This window comes from Pelodiscus sinensis, chromosome 1 (genome assembly GCF_049634645.1).
Source record: "Pelodiscus sinensis isolate JC-2024 chromosome 1, ASM4963464v1, whole genome shotgun sequence".
NCBI lineage: Eukaryota > Metazoa > Chordata > Testudines > Trionychidae > Pelodiscus > Pelodiscus sinensis.
The window spans coordinates 150,539,850-150,565,287 of record NC_134711.1 but is presented as its reverse complement, the minus strand read 5'-3'; the positions used below and the strand labels follow the sequence as shown (position 1 = coordinate 150,565,287).

The window sequence follows — 25,438 nt, the reverse complement described above, 5'->3', positions numbered from 1 at the left end:
CTGCAGTATGATTTTTAATAGGACGTCTGACCCACTTGTTTTCTGAACATTTTAAGAATGTTGTTTATTCCGTGTTTAAATAAAGTCAAGTGGAAAAGGATAAGAAGGGTTTGAATATTGGGTGGGGTGGGAGGAGAGAGTCTGGAGATCGGTTTTTCTTTAGCAAATCTTGACAGAATTAATCATAGTTCTGTGTATGCTGCCCATTAAAACTGTGATAATATAAATGCCATCTGGTGAAGATTAAGGGCATAATTGTGTATGGCACAAATGTGAAACACAAAATATAAAGTGATAAGCAGAACGTGATCCTGCATTAATGAGTGCTCCTGTGCCACCACCCAACTACTCATGCTTGATAGGAAGAATCAGGTTTAAGAGCGAAGCATTTAGCTAATCCCCTTGTTAGCTACTGAGGACCGTGTATAATTCCATGTCTGCATGTATTCTTTCAAGGGGCTTGAGATTTACTGCTGCTTAAATTATAGGACTACGCCTAGCACTTGCCATTACTTGCTCTAGAATGTAGCTTGCATAAACACGTGAGCTGAAGTGCAATAGATTTGTGCTTCCTACTGTGCCCCACCAAGGACCTTTGGGAGCAAGGCTTGTGAAAGAGAACAAAAGGAAGGAACATTGAGTAATGTTGTGCTTTTCCAGTAGCATCTTGCCCTGTTAACTTAGCTGTTGGTTTGTAGAAATTGTAATAGCTGTGCACCTGACTATAGATGAGAGCTTGTAAAAAAAATTATTTGGATTATTTCTATAGGTCAGATTCTTTGAAACATTCTGGGCAAGGACCCCCAGGTACACCATTGACCTCAACACTCTTGCTACCTTGCCAACATTTCTTCAGTTCTATTTTTCACAGATTGGGCATAATATTTTCTTAACCAAAAGTATGTCTAGCAAAAGTTTGGAAGGATCCTTCTGTCCACCTATTTATCCTGCATGTACTCACGGGAAATCCATTTGACGTGTCTTTTGTAAACATAGTTATGCATTGCATGTGATAGTGTTAAGTGTGGTTTGGTTAATTTTTACTCCTAATAAATATTATAGAAAATTAAAACTCTTCTATGATTTTCATTGATATCTTGTACATCATAAATTATTGTTGCACCAGCAGCAGGGTATCTGGCGATTCGAAAAGGTTCTTGCATTTCCACTGATGGTAGCCTTAGCTGGATAGCATCCTTCTCTTGAACTTCAAAGATTTTGACATTTCACAAACTTCTGCTTTCAACAAACTCCACAATTTAAAAAAAAAAAAAAAAAAAAAAAAAAAGGAGCAGGTCATGGATGATCAGGAAATGCACAGAAGACTTGGTAACAACCTGATCAATAAGGGCTTTTCATTTTGAGTTAATTGTTCTGGTTTAACCAAGGTTTTGATGTAATCTGTTTAGAAAGGGACGGTAAACCTAATTATTCATATAAATTTACCTATTACAAAGTAATGTTCCTTTATTTTCATTTTATATAATATATATATATCTTGTCAAAATGCTATGACAGCTTGTTGGTTTTAAGCAAACAGAGCCTGGCTCTGAAAAGTATGTCTGAAAGTTGAACATGGATGGCAGCCATTGGCATTGGAAGGGGTTAGAAACCACAGATTGTTTTCTCATTGGATGAAGAGTTTAAAGCAGTGTAAAGTTAATTGAAGAATTCCTTGAAAGTGAAGTCAGACTAAAATAAAAGCTTCAGGTCTGTAATTTAGTAAATGTGAAAGCTCTGTAAGCAACAGTGAAGCTAAAAAAGATTGAAAAGAACATATTTTAGTAAACATATCTGGCTTGTGTTATGGATTGTGCTGTTTTAATTATTTGTCTGAATAATGTAGATATGCAGTAGGATCTCTAATTAGGTGAGGTTTGATTTATTGTACTGGCCCTATATAAATCATGATGTCATGCTGTACTGCACAAAATTACAGCACAGCTTTTGCAGTTTAAAATGATTATTTTTAACTTTGGAATGCTTCAGTTTTGTGCATCTTGAGTTTTAACTTCATGAATTTGACATTTTTTTTCCAGACCAAAATGTTTTGTTTCAATGTAACCAACATGAAAGAACTAATGCAATAGACTTTGGTGCACTGTCTTTAAAATAAATATTGTTGATAGTTAAGGAGAAAGGCAGGAATATCCATATTAGCTGTCTCATTAGTTGAGGAATAGGAACAATAGTCATTTGCCAAGTACTGTATCTAGATGCTGATCCTATCTATAGGCATAGAAGGAAATCCAGGACATATGAAGAATGAAGTAATGTACAGATTTGCCATAGGAATTTAAGTGTGTACTCAGGACCATCTGAGATGTTTATAACCTGTTGTTAGTTGTTAAGCCCCCTCAACTCTTACATCAGAGATGAAGCGGTTAGTATCTTGAAGTCGTGGGAACCAAGTTATGAATTTTCATTATGCACATTAAAAGTACTGTAAACATGGAATTTCTGGTGCTGCCTAAACTTGTGCTCTCTGTTTCTTAGCATACCTTTGATGCTATAAATGAAAATGAAAATATTTAAAATGGACTGCATTGTTAGCTCATGTAATACCTGTGAGTTTACATAGAAACTCTTATGCAGTGGGGGCTAATCTTAAAGCCCCTTTACTCAGCTGTTCTTTGGTACTTACTAACTTCCTCTTGGCTTCCATGGTTGCTTAGTCTTTTTAACCACAGAGTTAAAATTAGGAGTAAGTTTACCCCACTCAAACCAATATCCAGGAAAGGAGGAGGCCTTCTACACTTGGATCGTCCCACTTTTTTATGGAAAGGGGGAATCAGTCATATCTATGATATTGTTCTTCCCCCCTCTCTTTCTCTTGCAGAAATCCCTCTACAGGTGTGGATTTGGGGATAGATAAATAATTGGAGATGGGTGTCAGAGAGAACACACAATATTTCCCCTTCAGCCCCGTGAAACTTAGTCAGAAACGACAATGCAACCTAGGACTTGCTAACCTTTTTTGGGGGAGATGCTAGGGGCAGCCATGGCCAAGGAGAATACTTGGTAGCATGACTGTAATGGAGCTGTGATGCCAGAAAGCCAGGGATAAGATCCAGAGCTGATGCTGGAAACCTAGCTGCAGATGCCCCAGGATATGCCATGTTAGGGAGCGGGACCTGTGGCTTTTCTTCAGAGAAGGGTAGAGAACCACTAATTCCCCTGTGAGATGAGAGGGATTTCCATGAGAGGAATCTCACAGAAATTTCTTTGTGGGCTGTACTCATGGTAGGTGGTGGTCTGTCTCTGAAAAATCACATCCCTATCTATGTTAAAAATAATAGACCTTGCTTAAGTGAATACAAAACTGTAATGTGGTGAGGATTCTTAATTATACAACATCTTATTGTGTGTGTTACATATGTATAAACTGTATATCAAAAAGCCAGAGGACTACTTAGTGCAGTTTTTAAATGGCTTTTTAAAATCAATGCCACTTTTTACAGTTGATTGGAGATCAACATGTTGTTTTTACATGTATGTTAGTCCTTGTGAGTCTTTCCACTACTTTGTTTCAGTTTAGCTAATGAGGTTTAGAGGAGATTCTTCATAGGAGAAGAGATGAGAATGTAGTATAGATGGTGCCAGTGAATGTAAAGGGATGGAAAATATGCACCGGCCTACTAACAAATGGTATGTACAGTGGAAAGAAAGTCTATTTGTCTCTGAGTTCAATTTAGGAAAACATTTATCCCATGTTTGTTTTGACATCCAGAAGTTTCCAGGCAAAAAATAAATGGAACCATTTAGAATAGGATAATCCTTTGAGTGCCTTCACATATCCAATGTACAATCAGCGACATGGCATCTGTAATTCTTTGATACTCTTCTAGCATAATAGTGACAGAAATTGGAAAAGTGTAACATAATGCTCACAAGTTTCCATTTCTTTAACTGAAATACCAAAATAGATTCTGCACAGAGGCTGAAGTATACCCCGAGAAAGAACCATCTTTCCACCAGATGGAGGTCAGCTGGCTTCTGGTTTAGAGACACGGAGGTTAAAGATTAGTGATGGATTTTGAATAATTCCATTATTTGATGCATGTGCTCTGTAGTTACAGGAACACAAAAACTAGTTAATGTGTATCATTATCTAATTAAGAGATACAGCCACTCCCCAATTTACGAACACACTGACTTACGACCATCCGTACTTATGACCAACCTCCCATTAACCCCATTATAATATTTTAGAATTGAGAACCATGTACGTCAAGTTTTTCGAACAGTGCGGACAGCGCGTTTAAGGTTATTTCCGACTTATGACCAAATCAAGTTACGACCAGGTGTTCGGAATGTAACCCGTTCGTAAGTCGGGGACTGCCTGTAATGTGAATGACACCTTCCCATAGGATAGTGATGTTCAGCACCTGGACATTGATCCAGTTTGTCATGCCCTCCCCCCACACACTTTATAAAAATTAGACTTATTAATATACATAACTCAAAATTCTTTATGCAAAGTACATTGTGTGACATCATTTTAAAAGTTATAATCCACTGAATCTGTATATTGTATCAATGTGCATGTATCTTTCGTGTGTGTGAACTATGAAGTAGGAAACTGTTTCATTAGCCCAGGTATTCTAGTAGGGATGTTAAATGAGTGTCATTGGCTATCCGAGTAAGTGCTGAAATTTTCAGCGATTACATGCATCTGGAGCACAGGGCGGCAGCCTGCTCACCAGGAGCCAGGACCTGGGCACTGCCTATTCGTAAAGCATGCTCTGGCTCCTGGTGCGCACTGGCTGTCGCCATAGTTCCCTGTAAGGTGTGCGCCTGAGTAGCTGTGCACAAAAAATTTTCCTTTTACCTGCCTCCTTTGCAGAGCCGCACAACAGCACTCACCTTCCTGCTGGAAAGGGGGTGGCACAGTGGATTCCTGCTCCATCAGCAGCCATGAGGCCCAGCTGGTGGGGTTGCATGGCAGGCGGCTGCCCTGTGTGCTGCAGCTGGAGCTGGGACCATGGGAGCCAAGAACAACGTGTGTTGGGAGCAAGACACAAGAAGTCATTCTTCCGCTCTACTCTGTGCTGAGTAGGCCTCAGTTGGAGTATTGTGTCCACTTCTGGGTGCCACATTTCAAGAAAGATGTGGAGAAATTGGAGAAGGTTCAGAGAAGAGCACGAAGAATGATTAAAGGTCTAGAGAACATGATCATTGGTTACCCATTTAAATGTCTACACTATTACATCCCTCTGTTCTAGTAAAAGCCATTAGTGATACTTTAGGAGCTTAATAGCTGGGTCATCAAGTCAACAACCTGTGAAGTGGGTTGTGCCCATGAAAGCTCATGATACCATCTACATGTTTTGTTAGTCTTTAAGGGGCTACTAGACTATTTCTTGTTTTTTTTGTTTTTCTTGTAAGTTCAAATTGTGGTTGGGACTACGAAGACATATAACCATATTACCTGATGCTGGAACTCATTTTGGATCTGGTTCTTTTCCACTCAAGGTGGAGAAAGGTTTGAACTGAACACAAAGAATTTCCACCTTGGGCAAGAGGGACATAAATAGGGGAAACTAAACAATAGAGAAGTGGCCAGAATCCAGGAGACCCCCTCTTATCACACAAGATGACTGCTGGAAGCATCTAACCTGAACAGGGGGAAGCACTGGGCCCAAGCTAGGAGGCTGCCAACCTCGTGAAAGAGATAATTAGCAATTTTTAGAGTAAGTATTTGCATGTAACAAGCTTCTTAGTTTATTAGGAGTAGCTGGCATGTTTGGTTTATTTCGGCTTAGTTACTTACTTTGATCTGTTTTCACTTTCAGTCACTTAATTCCTACTTCTTATATTTAATAAAAGCGCTTTAGTTTATTATCAAGCCCAGTGTATATAATTGTTACCTGAAGGGGGAGAAGATCCACTGTGCATTGCTCTCTTTCATTGATAAAGAAGGCAAACTTATAAGCTTTCTCTGGGTAAAGCTTTTTCTCTATGTAAAACTTTTGAATTTTTTTAAGAGTTTTGGTCCTCTTTTGGGGATTGTGTTCCTGGATGCTGTCAATGGCCTTATTGCTGAGCCCTCCCAGAGCTGAACTGGTTCGATGTCTGTGTCTTCTGGGGGGTTGTTACCCCAACTCTGTGCCTTCGGTGGGGGAGACAAGAGCTTCTGGCCCTGCAGGACAGGGTGGTGGGAGCCCCAGAGGGCAGGTGGTGGACTCAGTGGTATGATCTGCACATAAGATGAAAATCCCCACTGGACCCATGTGATTCACTTCATCACACTGTGGTGCTGGTCAGTTCCAGTGTATCATGTATTTGTTTGGATATTTTATAATGGTGACATTGAGCTTGGACACACATTTTGCTGATCCTGTTCCGTAGCCTGCTCTGGAATGGGTTTCAGAAACAGTCTCTCTTCATACTCCTTGCTCAGAGTCTGTTGTTGGCTCCCAGCAGTCCACATGCTGTATTCAAGGGACAGCAGATCACTCTCCTAGCCAGCCAGGTCATCATGCATCATGGTTGGCTCTGTGCTAGATTCAGTGCCCAGTCCCCTGTCAATCTCCTCATGAAACGGGCATGAGATTGGCAAGTTGCCTGAAACGAGGTGCAATTCTGGTCCCTGAGCTTCTGGTACTTGCGCTTGAACTGCTTAATCTGCTCCCATCACTGGTCAAGAAAGTTAGCAAAGCTGTTGGCTTTTAGGTATCTGCTGGAATGTAGGGTCAACCCTTGTACCCTGGGTCTGAGCCCTGGGTTAGCGTGTGTAGATGGAGGGCAGGTTAGGCTTGAGCCTGAGCCTGAACTTACACCGCAGTGTAGACCAGTAGTTTTCAATCTTTTTTCTCACAACCCAGTTGACAAAAATTGTTGATGTCCATGACCCAACATAATTTGACTAGAGCGTGGGCTGGTTTTGAGGATGAGAGCTTTGGGGTCTAGGAGGGGGCTCTGGCTGTGGGAGTGTTAGGGCTGGGGCAGGAGGGGCTTACCTTGAGTGGCTTCCGGTCAACAGTGCTGTACAGGGTGTAAGGCAGCTTCCTGGCACTGCAGACCATGCTGTGACCCAGAAGCAACCAATGGCAGGTTCCCAGCCAACGGGAGTGCAGAGCCAGTGCTCAGGGCAGGGGTAGTGCTTAGACTTCCCCTCAAAGAGCTAGGCCTGTTGCCAGCTGCTTCTGAGGCATAGCACAATTTGTGATAGCAGGACAGGCAGGTAGCCTCCCTTAGCACCCACACTAATTGCCTGATCCCTCTGCAGCAATGAGACCCTGACATTCCCCAACCCAGTACTGGGTCATGAGCCGTAGTTTGAAAGCCATTGATGTAGATGAACCCTACAGGACGTAGAAGTGAAGGTCTGGTCCATGCCTAGAGTAGTCTCCATTCTAAATTCATGTAGTTTTTTTATTACAGCCCAAATGACTGCTATAAATGTACTCATTTTGTCTGATAGCTTTTTTGTCTTTTTGTCTGACATTTGACTGCTGTGTTATGTATTTGTTCATTTGTATTACCATGGTACCTAAGAGTCCCAACTGTGAACCAGGACCTAATTGTGCCAAATGCTGTAAAAACACTGGAAAAAAAGAACTTACAATAAACTGACCATCTTAGGGTATATTGGAAGGAGTTACCTTGGTTGATTATCCATCAAAGTCTTTAAATTAAGACTGGATATCTTTCTAAAAGACATATTATAGCACAAGCAGATGTTATGGGCTTGATGCAGAAATTACTGGGTGAAGTTCCATGCCTGGTATTTATACATAAAATCAGGCTAGCAGGTCATAATAGTCCCTTCTGGAATTAATATATTGGAATCTGTTGAATCACACAAGATCACCTAAAACCATTCTCTGTGTGAAACATGACGACACAACAATATCACATCTGTGAAATTTTGCTTCCTGCTATACAGCCAGTAGAGACAGCATGGTGACAAGTAATCATATAAGATAGCCTAGATTGATTGGAGTTAGACACACTGTTAGATAACTTGGAAATTATTGAAAGATTGCCAGCTGCATGCACTTCAATTAGTGTTTTTAGTTGTTTTCCTTTCCTTTTACTATGTAGGCAGTCGTATTGCACTTGGAGGAAAAAAAGATTCTTTGCTAATGTGTGAACGACACTATTTGTTCAGCATTTAGGCAAACAAACAACACTGGTAGTAGTGCACAAGGCCACTCCAAGAAAGTTAAGAGGAAAATCCTTAGCTTAGGGAGCTCTCTGAATGTGAAATCACCATGGGTATAAGAAAATAGAAAATAAAACTCCAGCTGCCCTGTGCCAGCTGACTCAGGGATGTAGGGCTCAGGCTCAGGGGCTGTTTAATTGCAGTGTAGACTTTCGGGTTAAACATGCTGCCCAAGTTTGGGACTCTCCCACCACATGGGGTCTTAGAGCCCCAGCTAGCTGCAATAGAATCATAGAACCATAGAGCTGGAAGAGACCTCAGAAGGCCATCAAGTCCAGCCCCCTGCTCTAGGCAGGACCAATCCCAACTAAATCAACCCGGCCAGGGCTTTGTCAAGCCAAGACTTAAACACCTCTAGGGATGGAGACTCCACTACTTCCCTAGGTAACCCATTCCAGTGCTTCACCACCCTCCTAGTGAAATAGTTTTTCCTAATATCCAACCTGGACCTCTCCCACCACAACTTGAGACCATTGCTCCTTGTTCTGCCATCTGTCACTACTGAGAACAGCCTCTCTCCCTCCTCTTTGGAACCTCCCTTCAGGAAGCTGAAGTCTGCTGAAGTGTAGTTATATGGTAAAGCAACACTCTTGAACAATACTCAAGGTACTTAAGTCTCAGGTAGACTGTGTAGAGCTACTAAAGGATCTATCAAATTTGGGTAACTGGGCAGCAAAATGGCAGATGAAAGTAATACCCATTGGAAAACATAATCACAACTATACATATAAAATGATGGGTCAATATGATTGAGGTCTATAAAATGATGACTGGTGTAGAGAAATTAGGTAAGGAAGTGCTATTTACGCCTAATAATACAAGAATTAGCAAAATTAATAGGCAGCATGTTTAAAACAAACAAAGGCAGTATTTCTTCATATAATACACAGTCAACCTGTGGAACTCTTTGCCAGAGGATATTGTAAGACTATATAACAGGGTTTAAAAGAGAACAAGATAAATTTATGGAGGATAGGTCCATCGATGGCTATGAGCCAGGCAGAGATGGTATCCCTAGCCTCTGTTTACCAGAGGCTGGAAACGAGCAATGGAATGGATCCCTTGATGATTCCCTGTTCTGTTAATTTTCTATGGGGTACCTGGCATTGGCCACTGTTGGAAGACAGAATACTGAGCTACATGGACCCTTGGTCTGACCCAGTATGGCCGTTCTTTTGTTCTCATTAATTATATGGCAGAGGAAGGAGTGGATCTAACAGCAACATAATATAAATAGGCCTCTTGGTGTTGACCACTAAAACCATTGTCTAGTGGAGGAATATAAAGGCCTCAGCTGCTACCCATTCAGGCTCTGTAGCTTCAAGTTGAGGTTTCCTGCTACACCTTGGAATCCTCTGACTTCAACTACCATTTTGCCTAAATATGGACAGAAGGATTTGGCCAAGTCATTATTTCTGAGTTTAGACAGTGATATTAAATGTTTCATGTTCATTCATTTAACCTCCCAATACTTCCTGTAAGAAGTAGGCTTTACAAGTGCGGAAACGGACATACCGATGATACGTGACTTTCCCAGAGCAACAAAGGGGAGCGTGCATTTCAGGACTGAGATTGAAATCCTGGGGCCCTGGTTCTTGACACCAGACAATTAGAGTTTTGTAAACTACTCAAACTTCATGTTGTCTTTGCCCAATTAGAACACTGTACTTCAGAATAGTTGATAAACAGAGCAGACATTTGTAAGTATCTTTGCGTAATCCACATCTGTTAAATATAAAAACTACAGTTAAGCAGTCATGTAAATAAAGGATGTAATGCTGTTCAGAGGTTCTGGTAACTTCATAACCCAAGTCAGAGCTGCTATAGCTCATTTATTGCTAGTCTCCCAATAGGCAATTTTCTTGTTGCAGATTTGTTGTTGTCGTTGTTTCAAATATCAGAAAAATTGTGGTGTTCTTCAATGTGGCAAATATTGATAGTAATCTCTGTGTCCACACATAAATAGTGTGACTTTAAGTGCACCTGACTGCTCTGCTTGGCTTCTTTTAGTCATCGTCCATATACTGTATTATATGCTGCAATATGTGATTGTATCACATAATTATTACCCAAAAAGATAAGGATTTCAGTCAACCGCAGTTTAGGACACTCAACAGAAAGATATCCTTAGGAACCCTACATGAGCCCAACTGCATCATTTCTTTTCCACTCCACACAAGAGTGTGTCATTTTTTGTCCCATGCACTTAAATAATTACCATACTTAAACTCTCCTTCAGGCAGTTGTTACTCAGAGGCATGACAGAATGTTCAAGACAGCAGGAGTGAAGAATTCCCAACCCTTATGGAGTATGGGAGAGGTTGGGTCTTTACATGCAGTGTTGTGTAGGAGTTTCTGTTGCTTTGCCCTGGAATAGGCCTAAATTTACTCTAACACCGTAACATGCACAAGTGAACAGCTTTTGCACTGATCAAAGGCTTCAGATCCACTTCAGTTAATGACTCACAGAAGCAAGCCATTAATGGCCTGGTTTGCAGTGAACATGATTCTCTAAGAGAGAGCATTCCATAATGGCTTTATTCAAAATGACAAATTTATCTTGATGAGATTTTTTTAAAGGGTGCTTGTATTTTTAGTAGTTAGGTTTTAGTGTCTCTGCTTTAAGTTTAAAACGTTGATAGAAAGGTGTGCAGAGGCGGAGGAGAGAAATCAGGTTTTAATTTTGAAGTGAACAGATTAAACACCTAATATGTTGCTCTCAAAGGAAAAAAAATTGTTGTGGACATAATGTGGACATGCAGAGCAAATGCTGGCTGTTTTACGACCGAATGATACTAAAATCCTGTTTATTGTCAGCCTTTTCACATATGAATCATGTTATTTAATCCAGATTTCTTTGAAACCACAACCAGACGTGCAGTATAGATGAACACTCAGAGAGACCGATTGGTGTTATGCCCTCTGTCACTTTTAATTTTGTTTAGCTTAATCATGAATTGACGCACAGAGGGAGAAATGTTTATTTCCATTATCCATATATTACAAGAGTTACAAGTTGAGGTAATGCTGATTAAAGGGTCACAGTCAACTCAGAAATCCTAGTTCTGTCAGAAAAATATTTGCACTGTATTGTTACAAGAAACAGTGCATTTGTTGAAAACAAAAGGTACTGAAGCAGGGATATTTGCTGTGTGTTCATACAGCACATAACACAACAGGGTCCTGGCCCATGACCGGGGCGTGTAGGTATTGAAGTACTACGACTACTACTACTAATTAGGGAAGCTTTTTTTTTTTTTTTTTTTTTTTTTTTTTTTTTTAGTCCTAGCTGGGTGAGGAGAGGGGTGGTCACTTTCAGTGTTTCCTTTGTACGGTCAGGGAAGATGAGTAAGTTTATCTCTTTGTTTTGTATGGGTCTTTGACACTGGGATAGAGGAAAAGAAAAAGATCAACCGAAATTAGGAAAATGTGGATGTGAAAACATAGCATCGGGCATGGAGACTCAGCGTCAGGTACCTGAAAAATCATTTTATTTCTTATTTTAAAGTGGACTAGAGGAAGTAGATGACATTCCTTTAATACGGTAATATAAATATCTTTGATCATTCCTGTTGTTGGAAGCCTTTTAAACCAAATTCCTTTCTGCTCTAGACTAGGTTGTGACTAGACTTGGACAGATGGTGGAGGGAGAGGATACCAAACGCTTTTTCTATCCATTCACCTCTTTCTTACCCTGCAAACGGACTCATCATACTCTCAGATCTTCTGCACCCTACCCAAGCAAACTTTGCAATCATTATTTATCATGGGTGCATCTCCTTTAGTGGTAGCAACTGGAAACTATCATGGAGAGCAAAATTGAGTGTTTTAATCACTGACTTGTCAAACCCTAAGTACACCTGCATTATACCTTTCATTGTTGCTACCAAGAGCGGAACTTTCCTTACACACTCAGCTCCTGAGCAACACGGTCTTGTCTAAGTTGCTGCACAGCATGGTGCTGGCCTCTCTAAAGAGAGCAGCAAGCTGAGCATGATTATAGTCTTGCCTTCTCCCCCTCCTGACCAGCCAACTGATCTGGGCTGGTCAGGGGATTTGCACCTGCTGTGTTCTTTCTAAGGGAGGACCACTTTGTTCTGCAGATACCTGATATTTCTTGAGGCATGATCCCAGAATCATACACAATGCCTCCTCTCACCTCATGCAGGGTTTTAGTCTTACATGCACAACCTAGTGCTAAGAAACCCTTATTAACAGCGCCTTAGGATGTTCTCAGTATCTTGGAACAAAATGTTCCCACTCCACATTGTTGTACAGAGGGTGCCATCCTGTACTGCAGAGTCAGCTGTGTTTCACTGAACAACATGAAGCCCTTGGTCAGCTCCCATGCCGAAAGGGGCTAAATGTAAACTACACCAGTGTATGAGCCTCTTACTGTATTCCCCCCCACCTTTTTTTCTAGACCCATTCTCTAACCCTCCTACATACGTCATGAAAATCAGAGCACTGTAGATAGGAAATAAGAGTTCTGATGTGTCCTTTTTGGAACGAATGTGTATGGTCAGGATGGGAAGGTGTCTTCTCATCTTCAGTGTGCTGCATACTCTGGAATGCTTTCCACTTCTGTATCATCTATAGTCTAGTGGTCCCAAGCTGCTTTTCAATAGTTAAATAAGCCTGCTATCACTTCTGTGGCCATTAAGTGCATACTCTTTTTTTTTTTTCTGACACCCAAATGACAGCACAGGGACGCTAAATGACTTTTCCAGTCTTACTCTATGGGTCAGCAGCAGTGTCACTAGAATGCATAATTCTTGACTGTGAGTCATTTGTTGAACCTCTACTGTGCTTTTTCCCTATTGAATAGTAAATAGGGTACATAATAAATAACTATAAACTTTTATTTGGAGCGGAGAGTAAACAGCCTGGGCTGTGGCAAACCTATTTGGAACATTCAGTAAACTGATAGAGGTCAGCTGGGCATGATCCATTAGCACTTTGTTTATATATGTAATAATACCTTCATAATGGGACTGAATACTTAAAATTTAATATGCTGATGCACTGACATCCTGTCTCAGTGTTGTAGTCCTATTTGAAAATTTACCCAGCATTGCTCAGTTCCTTAACTCAATTTTTGTTTTTTGGAAAATAAAATTAAAATGTACATGTTTCATTTGAATCATTGCTCCGGGGTGGGGCTGGGGGGTTCAGTATGCAGGCTGCCTCAGGGAGAGAGGACAGCCCAGCCATCTCTCACTGTGGTAGTTGGGGGCCAGGTGAGAAGCACCTTTCCATGGCCGCTGGAGCTCCAGCGGACTCAGCCAGGGAAGGAGTGTATGTCCCCCATCTGGGGCAGGTCTAGGTTCATCTGCCCCATGCACTCTTCAGCCAGAATTATATCACTCAATGATAAAGGAAACAGCCAGTAATGTTCCCATATGAATGGCGGTAGAGTGGCTGAGGTGCCCTCCTTAAAGGGAGTCTGAGTGGTGGGAGGCTTGGGGGAGTTTTGGTTGGGGAGGGGAACACGTCCCTAGCCAGCCCTTTTCACATACCTGATGATTCTTTCTCTTCTCCGTATGGTTGGAGGTCATGTAGCCATTGGGAAACCTCTCTCCCATCAGCTTAGAGCATGGGTTCCCAAACTGGGGGGCGTGAATAAATTCCAGGGGGGCATGAGGCAACCCAGCCTCTCCCCCCCCATCAAGTTTTGCTGCCCCGCTCAGTTCCTTTTTTTCCCCCTTGTTTTACTCAACAAGTTTTGCTGCTATTTTTTGGGGGGGAGGAGTGAAGGTTTTTCAAAAATCAAAAGGGGGGCGTGATGCCAAAAAGTTTGGGAACCACTGGCTTAGAGTGTCTTCACCAGACATGCTAGAGCAGTGCACCTGAGCCACTGTAGCTGCGGTGCTGTAAATTTGGAGTGTAGACCTGCTCTTATTGTTCTTGTATTGAGATAAAATATACTGCTCCACTGGACAATGTGTCTTTAATTGTTGTTAAACTACTATACTACCTCAGTGCTCTAGTTCATACTTTTTTTCTTTAGCAGTAGTTGATGACATTTCTTCAGCTACCTTTCTTCAGCTGCTACTGCACTTTGGATCCAGGATGACCTGACATAAAAGATCACTACCTTGGTAGAAATGTTTGCTGCCTTAATCTAACAGGGAAAAAGAGGACTAATCTTAGAGGACTAAGAATAGAATCATTCACCACGTAATGTATCAGAGGGGTAGCCGTGTTAGTCTGAATCTGCAAAAGCGGCGAGGAGTCCTGTGGCACCTTATAGACTAACCGAGGTGTAGGAGCATAAGCTTTCTGACGAAGTGGGTCTTTGCCCACGAAAGCTTATGCTCCAACACTTCAGTTAGTCTATAAGGTGCCACAGGACTCCTCGCCGCTTTCACCATGTAATGTTCTCTTCATTATGTTTCTGAGCTGGGCTCCTTCTGTGTCAGAAGTTTCTTTCTCCTGCATCACTGAGTTTGTTTCAGTTCTTTTCTACCTACTCTCACTCTCCATGTGTGTATCTTTTTTTCCCCTTGCTGTTCTTTTAAATCATACTGAACAGAAGAACAACAGGAGTGGAGGATGTCTGGATATCACAGCATTCACAACAGAGAAATTTATGCTGAGGAAAGCAGATCCAGGATGCTGGAACAATTTGTAGTGTGGGTGCTGAGAGCTATTGAACCAAACTGTAAACTCTGTGTATAAAGGAAATCACTTCAAGCTACGGGATGCGGTAGCACCGCTAGTTCTAGCACTTATAGCAGATTCATAGGCCCACAGAAACCACTGGGGTGGCATTTATGTCTGATAGTAAGTCTCAGAGCGGTAGCCTTGTTAGTTTGTAACTTTAAAAACAACAAGCAGTCCTGTGGCACCTTCAAGATGTATTAGATCATGAGCTTTTGTGGGTAAAAGCCACTCCATTAGATGAGCTGGACTCCAACTCATCTGATGAAGTGGGTTTTACCCACGAAAGCTCATGATCTAATATATTTGTTAGTTTTGAAGGTGCCACAGGACTGCTAGCTGATACTAGAAAGTCAACAGAAAGTACTGAAGCATAAAACAGTTTTTGTGAATCCCATTAATAACATGCAGTTATTAATTTTCACCTATGTATCTTTGGTTCTCAATGGTTCCAAGTGAGCTAGTATCAGAACACCTCCTGCTTTTTAATGCATTTATCTTCACAACACCATTGGATGAGGAAGTGGTATCGTACGAGCTTTACAGATGCAATAGGTAGGTACAGATTTAATTGCTTAAGATCTTGCAGTAACTCTGTGGTGCAAAGCAGGGAATTGAACCTGGGTCTTCCAAATCTCAGGCTTGTATAGCACTTGACATTGTTCCTTTTCATCTGATACGAAGTGGCTAGTAAAGCTGTGATTTTTATGTTGTGTTTATTGTAATTCATTTTTAGTACATCCCCTCTTGTGGTTCTTTGGTTTTGTGGTAATGACTGTGGTACATTTGCCCAGATTTCCAAATGTGATTTATGGGGGAAAAGAAACTAAACTGTAGTCTTTCTCATTAACAATTAACAGGAAAGTACTGCCAGTGTGCAAAAAATGATTCTGGCTGTATGTTACTTGTATTTTCCAGCAGGGGAAAATATTTACTTGCTCTTTCATTTGCATATTATATATTTTTAAATGTAGTCATTGTTACTGAATTTTGACTTGTTACATTTCTTGTGCTTTTTCATTTCTAATAAAGACACAGTTCTCAGCAAGCCTATAAATGGAATATTTAAAACTCTTCCCAGGAGAAACACATGCATGGTTCCAGTTAATAACATTGGTATTTTAATAAGGAAGAACAAGACGTGATAGTGGTTTGGGAGGCAGCTGAGGTAACATCTAAAAACATCTGGTGCAAGTTTCTTTAGGAGCTCAAATAACTACATACACATTAACTTGGGTAATTTTTTAATATTCTGTCCAACATAATTCTTTCAATTATGCACATTTGCATGTTCATCATTACAATGGCTAGGTCCCCATAGCTCCATTTCTACGCCTTGAGCTTGAAACCATTAATATTTATAGGCCTGTAAAGGGTGATTTGTACGACGACTGCTTTATTTGCAAAGGAAACACAGTCATAAAGAAGCTTTTTGACATTTCCACTCCTGTGTTCAGTGATTGTTTGTGGTTAGTGGACGCTTTGGGATGCGTTGTACTAAAAGTGTCTATGCATTATCTTAGATCACAGGCAGGGCAGCTGACCGACTTTGAAGATTCTGGGTAAGGTGTGTGGGAGGGGTGGCTCTGGGCCTCCGGAAGGAGCAGTGATGAGGACTAGCTTCCCCCAGTCAGCTCTTCAGTGCTACCCAGGGGTTCTGGTGGAGATTTAAGGGGCCTGAAGCGCCAGCCTCTGCCCTTGCTGCTGTAACAGCAGTAGTGGCCAGGGTCTCTGGACCCTTTTAAATTGCTGGGACACGGGCCAACTTCCCCCTTCCCACCCACCCCTGTCAGTGGGCTTGATCACAGGTGGATTGAATTTTACTTAATCACAAGTGGGCTGAGTTTTAATTTTATCCTGCCATCCTCCATTTGCGTGTGTGTGTGTAAATATTTAACCTGATTCTTGCTCTATGTCCCGCTTTCCGATTACAGATGAAGGAATTTTTCCACATAAATCATCTTGGCCTAAGACTATTTCAAGGGACACTTACGCAGGAGATTTGGTATTTCTGTTCACCGGTTTGTTATCTCTGGTTACACTGCTGGGTGGCCAGAGAGAAGTCATTGAATAATGTTCCAGATTCTCTGATAACTTATTCCCGGAAAAGAGAGTTTATTTCTTGGGAACTTCACTGGGAAGCTTGTTGCAGGCTGATTCCCACAAAATTTTCTTGAGATCCTTGTCAATCAGGTGTCACAGCAATGGTAACTGATTTTCCCCTGGCAATGGACATAGGACAGACATCTATGCTAGTATTATAAAACCTATCATTAGTCCTTGACACATTTGGTTGTGAGGTGCTCTCAACACTATTGCCGGTCCTGGCATGTATGGATAGTCGCTTTAATAGTGTGGGATGTGCTCATTGCTTTCAGAGAGACCTGTGATAGCTGTGAAGGGCAACTGCTCTTCCACAAAGATTCTAGAAGGTCCAGTTTTGGGGTCGGTCTTGTCCAAAGTGCAAATGAAATCTGTGGGGAAGACTGAGGCAGTGTAGGCTGCAGCGTCATCAGTATGTTGAAGGAGCATAATTCTGTCTCCTTTTCACTAAGTATAGGCACAGCAGTCCCCAGCCATAATGAGGGCCTCATGGGCTAATAACCAGTCATCTTAAACTAAATCTGGACAGGATAGAGACGATTGTTGGAGGCATCACTTTGAAGAAACGCCAGGGACCAGAATAGTATCCTTCTTTGAGGGAGCTCAACCCATTGATTGTCATCGGTCCACAGTTTCAGCCATACTGTAATATCTTTCCATATGAAGACTCCAGATAGCACAGGGGATTAGGAATTAAGCCCCCTTTCATTGTTGGCAGCCCTAGCCGCAGAGAGTTGTGCATTTGACCCTTCCTACATATCATTGGAACAACATGATTTACCCAGCGCTGACCATGGGAACCACTCAAAAGCTTTGTCTGGTGTAGATGTATCTGCCTGTATTCTAAATGGGATGGGGTTCACTAGTTGCATATGGATTATATGTCTTGTGAAGTTACTTCTTTAATTAGAAGCTGACCTATTCCAATTTCCTGTGTAAATAAAAAAAAAAAAGTGCATATATGCTTCTCTGATTCAATATATGATCCTCCAGAAAATCCATTCTAATCTCTCACATAATGTTATTGCTGTATTATTGTTACAAAGCAGATTGATGCAGTACAAAATTTTGATATCTGGGCCGCATGTTCTCAACTTCCAGGCCTTATCCCTCTGGGAGAAGGGGGCTCAGCCAGCGTGTTCTTCCCACAATGTCAAATGGGAAGGAGAGGCTGAGAACCACTGATCTTAAATATAATTGAAATAACAAAAACATTCAGAGTACCCGGTACTATGCTGACGGATTGCTTATTATGTTAGAGGTCTTCCTAGTTACATAAATGCATAACTCTAGTCTTATATCACTAATCTTGCTTTCTGTCTACTAATTACAACATTTTTAGAATCTATAATTTGGCCTGCTTAAAAGAACATATTGCTTCCAGGCTGAGTTCTTGTATGCCAAGTTTAATTTGAGAATTACTTTCTATAGCCAAATGATAAACTTCTGAAAAAAACCCCAAACATATCCTTAATTGTAACAAATGAGTTGTTCTAGTATTATGAATGTACCCGAACATCAATAGAACTAAATATTTACTTTCTCATTTGTTTAGTTCAGCTTTGTTCCTTTCTAAAGTACGCATTTCTCCACTGCCTCTCTTCATCAACTGGCTGGTCTTCCCAAACTCATAATCTCGGTATCTGAGATATTAAAGAAACCAGAGTGTGAGGTCAAAATTTCCATTACATAGCTAGACAGGAATTTCAAGGAACAATGCCAAAATCATTTAAAAAAATACATTTATAGGAAAGATGACTCAACAATCAACAGTTGCAGTGCTAGAAAACAGAATTAGTTGTATACATTTTGGTTACAAAAAGAGACAGAATGCAGTCAGCATGACAGGCAGGGGTGAAACAGGGTGAATGTTTTCTGCTTCCCCGTTTTTTTTAAATTGACCCCCATTTCCTCTCCTTTTCAGACAGGAGGAAATTTTGCAACTCTCAATTCAGTACAAGGATTAGCCATTGGAAATCTTAACTTTTCTCATGTTTCCCTGGCGTTACAACTACCTAGTAAGGAAAGTTAGTTGGCTTGCAGTGGTTTGCTCTACCATATAATAAGCACATGTACTACCACATTGCAGGGATTTGAGGGGGCAGGGTAAGGAGCAATTCCCTTTCTCCAAAATATTAAAATAATATTGCAGGAGAAATTTTCTGACTGACACACACATTGGGCTGTGGAATAGTCTCTTAGGGAAGTGAAGAAGGCCCCACTGATATGACGTTAAATGCTTTTGAAGAATGGCTACAGTTCATGGCAATAACTGCATCCTGGTCTTCAAATGTTGTTGCTTTTTTGGCCTCAGAGTTCATTAACTAAGGATACAATTATTAATGTGTAAATAGGAAATAGAACCCCATGAAGCTGCCAGACTCTATACTACTGTTCTGTATTTCATTTTCTTGCAAGGCTCTCTTCCCTGGAACAACAGTATACAAGTAATGGGACACAGGCAAACTGTCAAAAGGCTCGGTAGCGTACAGGCAAGTTCTGTCTACAGTATGCATTTTCCTATAATGAGGTTCCAACACTTTACAGCTCTGACCATGTTATAACATGTTTTGATCTCACCTGTGTAAACTAAACCAGACCACATTATAAGCATGTGTAACAATCCATGTTATCTAGCAAAGACTAGGCTGGATCCTTCGCTCTGTATGTTGGTGTAGAGAGTTTTCCCTTTGCATCTATGGAATGATTGGGGGGTGAGGGAAGGGTTAGCCCTTAAAGCTCAAGAATGAAAGATCTGCCAACGGCCTAGCTTCACACCACCTCCTGTCTCTCACAACCTCATCTGGGTTTGTCTTCTCTGGGAGTCATTGAGCCAAAGGATTGCTTCCCATCTGCTGAACCCAGAAGTTGCCCCCCTTTATTTGTTTTATGGGAGGGATTATACTTTGTTACTCGTTATATAAAGTATTCCATATAAAAAATAAAAATACAGTTTAATCCCCAAGTAAATCAGAGTAGCTTTATTGCTTATATGTTGTACAGCAATTAATTCATATAAACCATTTTTAAACATGCACGTCTCTGAGTGTAAATATATAGTGAATCATTGTTTTCTTTTGGGTGTTTTTCTATTATACTTTGTCAATTGTTGTTACAGCAATGGAGGAGCGTTTCCCATACCGCATGCTGTTCCATTTCAGCTTCATTTTTAGTGCATGTCGAACCACTTGAAGTCTCATAATCCTTTAGCCTAATGTGTCGTAATCTCTATGTAACTGTATCTCCTATTTTAATATGGAACTTGAAATTAAAAACCTCAGAAACATCAGTAAAGGCTTTAAAGCAGCTTATCAGAATCAATAGCTGGCAGTGCCCCTAATTTTTCCATGATTAAAAACTGGTTTTTTTTCATAGTTGACCCAGTAGTAAATGAAACAAAGGTGGGTCAAGTTTTAGCAAAGGCAGAAAAACATGAATTTTTCAAATGTCTGAATAATGTAAATTGTTATGGAGAGCTGTGTGTAGTAACATTACCTTTCAGCATCTTCAATACTGAATTATCAATGTGATGTGTGAGGATAGTTGGATTGGTGCAGAGATCGCCACAGTTCAGGAAAACTGAAAGTCAGATCTCCAGTGGTATAAAATTCTTGTTGCATTCTGCTCATCCTAGTACATATCCGCCATCTTTTCCAGTCAGCATGAGGGACTAAGTAACAGCTTATGGTGTTTTAGTTAATGTAAAATGACTGGAATTTCGGCACCCCAGTCATGTGAGCGCGTCTAAAAATGTTACCCAATAGCAAGTGTTATTTCCTCTTTATTTTCCTTGGTGATAATCCTTTTTCTTCGGTGTTGTAAAGAGGGAAATTGAAATCTAATGGACTCAGTAATCAGGTTATGAAAGTTAGGAAGTAGACTAAATATCATAAGAGGACCTCTCACAATATTACCTATATTGTGAGAGTTCCAAGTACAGGTAGTCCCCGGGTTACATGGATCCGACTTACATCAGATCCCTACTTACAAAAGGGGTGAGGCAACCCCGCACTAGCTGCTTCCCCCCAGCAGACCAGGGAGACGCGGAGCGGCTTTTCTCAGCAAACACCTCAGCTTGAGAATAAAGGACTGAGGGAAGTGAGGTGTGGGAGAATAAAACTGAGCTCTGGAGAAATGTTTGGCTAGAGTTTCCCCTACAATATGTATCAGTTCCGACTTACATACAAATTCAACTTAAGAACAAACCTACAGTCCCTATCCTGTACGTAACCCGGGGACTGCCTGTATATATGCTTGGAGTGCACATGTGCGCGCGCACGCACACATACACACACGCACGCACACAAAGATACTAGTGCATGGGTCTGGCCTGGGGGGAAGGGGCTACGCCTGGCCTGGCCTAGCCTGGCGCTGGGGGAAGGGAAGAGAAGGGCTGGGCTGGGCAACCCAGTGGTGCTGGGGAAAGCGGGCTGTGGCTCCTGTGATGAGGGTCAGGGCTGCACCACCAAACCCTTGTAGTGCTCCCAAGGATGCTTCCCTCCTCCCCCCAGTCTGATGCTGGAGCCAAGGACCAAGTGGGTAGGGTTTTGTGGCAGGGGAGCCATTTACCAGGGTTGGTGGCCAGCAACATGTTAATTCCATGTTAATTCCCCAGATGGCCACTACCTTGGTGATGCGGCTGCTCCCAGTAGTCACTCTGCAGTATAGCTGTCCCCTGTGCTCACTGCCCCCAGTGGTGACTGTGAATATAGCGTCCCTCCATTCGGCCCCGTCCCCTTCATGTTATGAAAAACAATCGAATTCCAGGCACATCCTGTTTTCCTGGCACAAACCCTCACCTTGCTTTAAGTTAGGCTAAGAGGAGCACCATACCAAATTTGGTAATCCTGGCTCTTACCGTTTAGGAGGAGTTCTTGAACAAATGGACTCATAGATAGATGCAAAAATATATAGGTGAAGTATCAAGAACTGTTATGGCATTTCAAACCAAATGGTATATAAGTAGTTTTTATAAAGCATTCCAATAGAGTGATGCAATTGGTGATGCTCCTGCTATGTGCGTGAAGTGCTTTTTTTTCCTGCCAAGAGTGCTTCTCCCACATGGAGCTTTTTCTTCAAGTGTTGTTTTTGGTTTATTAAGCAAACAACAACAAAAAAAAAGCAAAACAAGATGGTCTGTTTGGAAAATGTATTATTTTTATAAGAAGCATGTAAAACAGAATGATTTTGAAAGGGGTTATCCTTAATTAATGAAGTGATGCTGGAGAGGGCTGTCTACTTAAAACTATTTTGCTTTCTTTCAGAACAATATTTTTCTTTGGACTTTAATGAGACTTTACCAGCACATACTGTATTTTTTCAAAAGTGCTTAAGTGATGTAGATGCCCAAAGTACTATGCCAGTCATTTTTGAAAATTGAAATTGGGCTCTTAAATCAGTGGGGTGCTTTTGAAATTTTATCCAAAGGCACTCTTTCCAAATTCCAGCCTTCATTTGCTGGCCAAAAGCAAATGAGTTTAAAACTCAAAAGCAAATTACTTGAGTTTGTGCTTTTTTTTTTTTTTTTTTAATCCCATATGAGTTTTTGTTCTACCCATTCCTGCAGTTATAGCTGTGTGGAGCTCCCAAGTTCTCTTTGTCCTGGTGTCTCATCCTAGCTGACATCTGATAAAGAAACACAGGTAGGGAGAGCATGCTGTTGGCTTCCCTATATTTTGTATAGACTCCCTGATATATGCCTGTATTTAATATAAGACCTCTTCATAATTCATAGGCTGGGCTCCACTCACTGTGGAGGGTCCCGCTGCAGAAATATATTCTCTGCATTTCTTTCATGCATTGTATTTAATTTTTGACTAGACAGTATTCTAGACCAGAAGAGCTCTGTGGAGCTTTAAAGCTTGTCCCTCACAGCAACAGAAGTTGGTTCAGTAAAATATGTTACCTCACCCACCTTTTCTCTCATACTCTTGGACCAACATGGTTACAGCAGTATAACAAACAGCCCTGCAAACACCAGGAAGTTTTATACAAAGAGGAAAACAAGTTGTCTCAACAGCCAGACACATTTACCTGAGGTTCTCAGAACAGTACAAGGTGAATCAAAGTAAGTTAGTAAAGTAGTCTGTGATAGGATGGAGGTGCACTACCTGGTTTCTTAAGATCTCACGCTTCTTTTTTCCTTTCTCCTTAAATAAATGGTTATAGGAGGAACTGTCAGAGAAGTTGCCTGACTGGTGGTATGGTAAGAGATTGCCTTTGGGAGGGTCAGGCATCACATCCACAAGTCAGAGGGCAGAGCTGACCATCATGCTGGGGAGTTTTTCTGTTTAATTTTTAGGTGTATGAACTTAAATACAGGAAAAAACTTCACTGCCTATGACTTGTGTTTTTTCCTGTGCAGAGTCTTTCTACCAGCTTATAAAGTACATCAACTTATCTGGGATCCTGGATATTGATTGTCCAATGAGGGAGAAGAGGACACTGTTTATAACTTCATGAGTTAGATTAATTAAACATCTGTGATTTTTATCTTTCAGTAGTTTTATGACAAGGCGTATAAGCCTGAATATAGTGTATGTGTGAGAGACAAGCCTCCTAAGGGACTAGCAAAAGTACCATCCAAGAGACTAGCAAAAATCAATTGAGTAGTATATAGCAGTCTCTTAATTAAAGCCTGACCAGGATCAGGATCATATGAGAAAGCAAGGGAATGTAGCAAGCCTGTTGGGAGTGACCATTAGTGCAGGTGTCACAACGTTCACAAAAATACATTGTGGAACTGTGAAAACACATAGAAAAGATGTTTAAGAGGTGGAGAATGATACTAAGTTGAGGAGTACTTTAGGGCAATTTTCTTAGATAGATGTTTTGCTTAAGGTTACACACACAGTATTGCCAGACAATGGATCTTAAATTCAAAACCCTCTCTTTACATTTCTCAGACATGACATGAATGGATGTTGCACTTATAAGAATGAGCCATTACACATGTCTCATGGTACAAAGAAAATCACAGTAAAAGAAATGTCTTGGTCATAAATTTCTATGAATTGTAGCCATGTGTCTTTAAATTCCTCCTGTTTCTCATTCAAATTAAATGTTACTCTATCAGTACTTGCCAGAGCTCTCTCACTTTCGTGTCTGTCTGTAATATTTTAGCCCCTTTGATGCTGTGCCATTTTTGAAGTAGCAGTATCAGTCTTTAACCGTTTAAATTAGCTCATGACACAAATATTTGTATTTATCTAATCCATGCACATTGTGCACCCCTTTTCACTTATTATACCTAAGCATATAATAAAAATATAGATTTTAATTGTGCATTGAGCATGAAAAATAATTTGTATTTTTGCAAGTGTTTTTTTAATGGAAACTTCCTCTTTGACTGGGAAGTTGCAGCACTGGCTGTAAGGGGGTAGGCAAAAGCCTCTTGAACAGCTCAGAAGACTCGCATCCAGAACTGCTTATCAATGAGTCTCTAATTTAGATCTGTAATCAGCTGATGAATGTTCATGTGAAATGGGTTGATTCAAGGTTAGTTTCCAGTGGGCAGATTCCAATGGGAGAAGCCACCATGGCAGTGGCCACTTAATTGTTTAAGAAACACTGCCATAAACTGAAAGGGATGGCAAACTGAACTACGTCCTCAACCTTAGTGCTGGTCGTCTCAAGAAACAGAGTTGAGTTAGTTGTGGGGAGGAGTTTGAGCTGTCAAAGAACAATAAATTCTTTGTTTAAATCCATTCAGTGATTGTTATAGGGTCAAATTAACTGTTGTCAGTGTAGTGGTGGGTAAATTGTATGTCCCTCAACCCATAAAAACCCCTGCACCTTGCTGTGGGCTTCAACCTCAGTGAGGGGAAGTAGTGTTTCTCCCCCCTCTGCCACACACACACATTGACCTGAGAGATGATATGGTAGGAGCAAATTTTATTTGGTGCCAAAGTCTCCTGGCAGAAGATGCTGAAGGATACAGTGAGTCAATGTATCTCTCAGTTGACCTGCCATTAGCCCCTCACCAGCCATTAGTGCCTATTTATGTATCTCCCTGCCCGTGAAACAACAACAAAAAAAACTCAGAACCACCTCCTGATACATTTTCTACCTTAAAGACTCTTTATCAGCTTTTACACTAGGCCAAACCATGGATGAGTCAGATTAGTTTTTGTCTCCAGACAAGACATAAGAATGGCCATATTGGGTCAGACCAAAGGTCCATATAGCCTGTGTCCTGTCTGCTAACAGTGACCAATGTCTAGTGCCCCAGAGGGAGTGAACAGAACAGGTGTAATCACCAAGTGATCCCTCTCCTGTCATCCATTTCCAGCCTCTGACAAACAGAGGCTAGGGACACTATTCCTACCCATCCTGGCTAATAAGTATTGATGGACTTAACCTCCATTAATTTATCCAATTATTTTTTGAACACTGTTAAAGTCCTGGTCTTCATAACATCCTCTGCCAAAGAGTTCCACAGTTTGGCTGTGCACTGTGTGGAAAAAAAATTCCTTTTGTTTGTTTTAAACGTGCTACCTATTA

The 25,438-nt window shown here is 41.0% G+C and overlaps 2 protein-coding genes across 7 annotated transcripts in view; one reads left to right on the top strand and one right to left on the bottom strand.

The window, feature by feature from the left end:
• CMSS1 (cms1 ribosomal small subunit homolog) overlaps positions 1–25,438 on the top strand; it is a 352,914-nt gene that overhangs the window by 205,312 nt on the left and 122,164 nt on the right. Inside the window, exon 1 of one of the 4 annotated variants that reach the window (XM_075915590.1) lies at positions 11,509–11,643. The exons of the other annotated variants lie outside the window; for them this stretch is intronic. The gene's annotated coding sequence lies outside the window, so the exon portion shown is untranslated. Of the gene's footprint in view, positions 1–11,508; positions 11,644–25,438 lie in introns of those variants that run through there. 4 annotated transcript variants of the gene reach the window in all.
• FILIP1L (filamin A interacting protein 1 like) overlaps positions 1–25,438 on the bottom strand; it is a 294,587-nt gene that overhangs the window by 191,974 nt on the left and 77,175 nt on the right. The gene's annotated exons all lie outside the window — the stretch shown is intronic.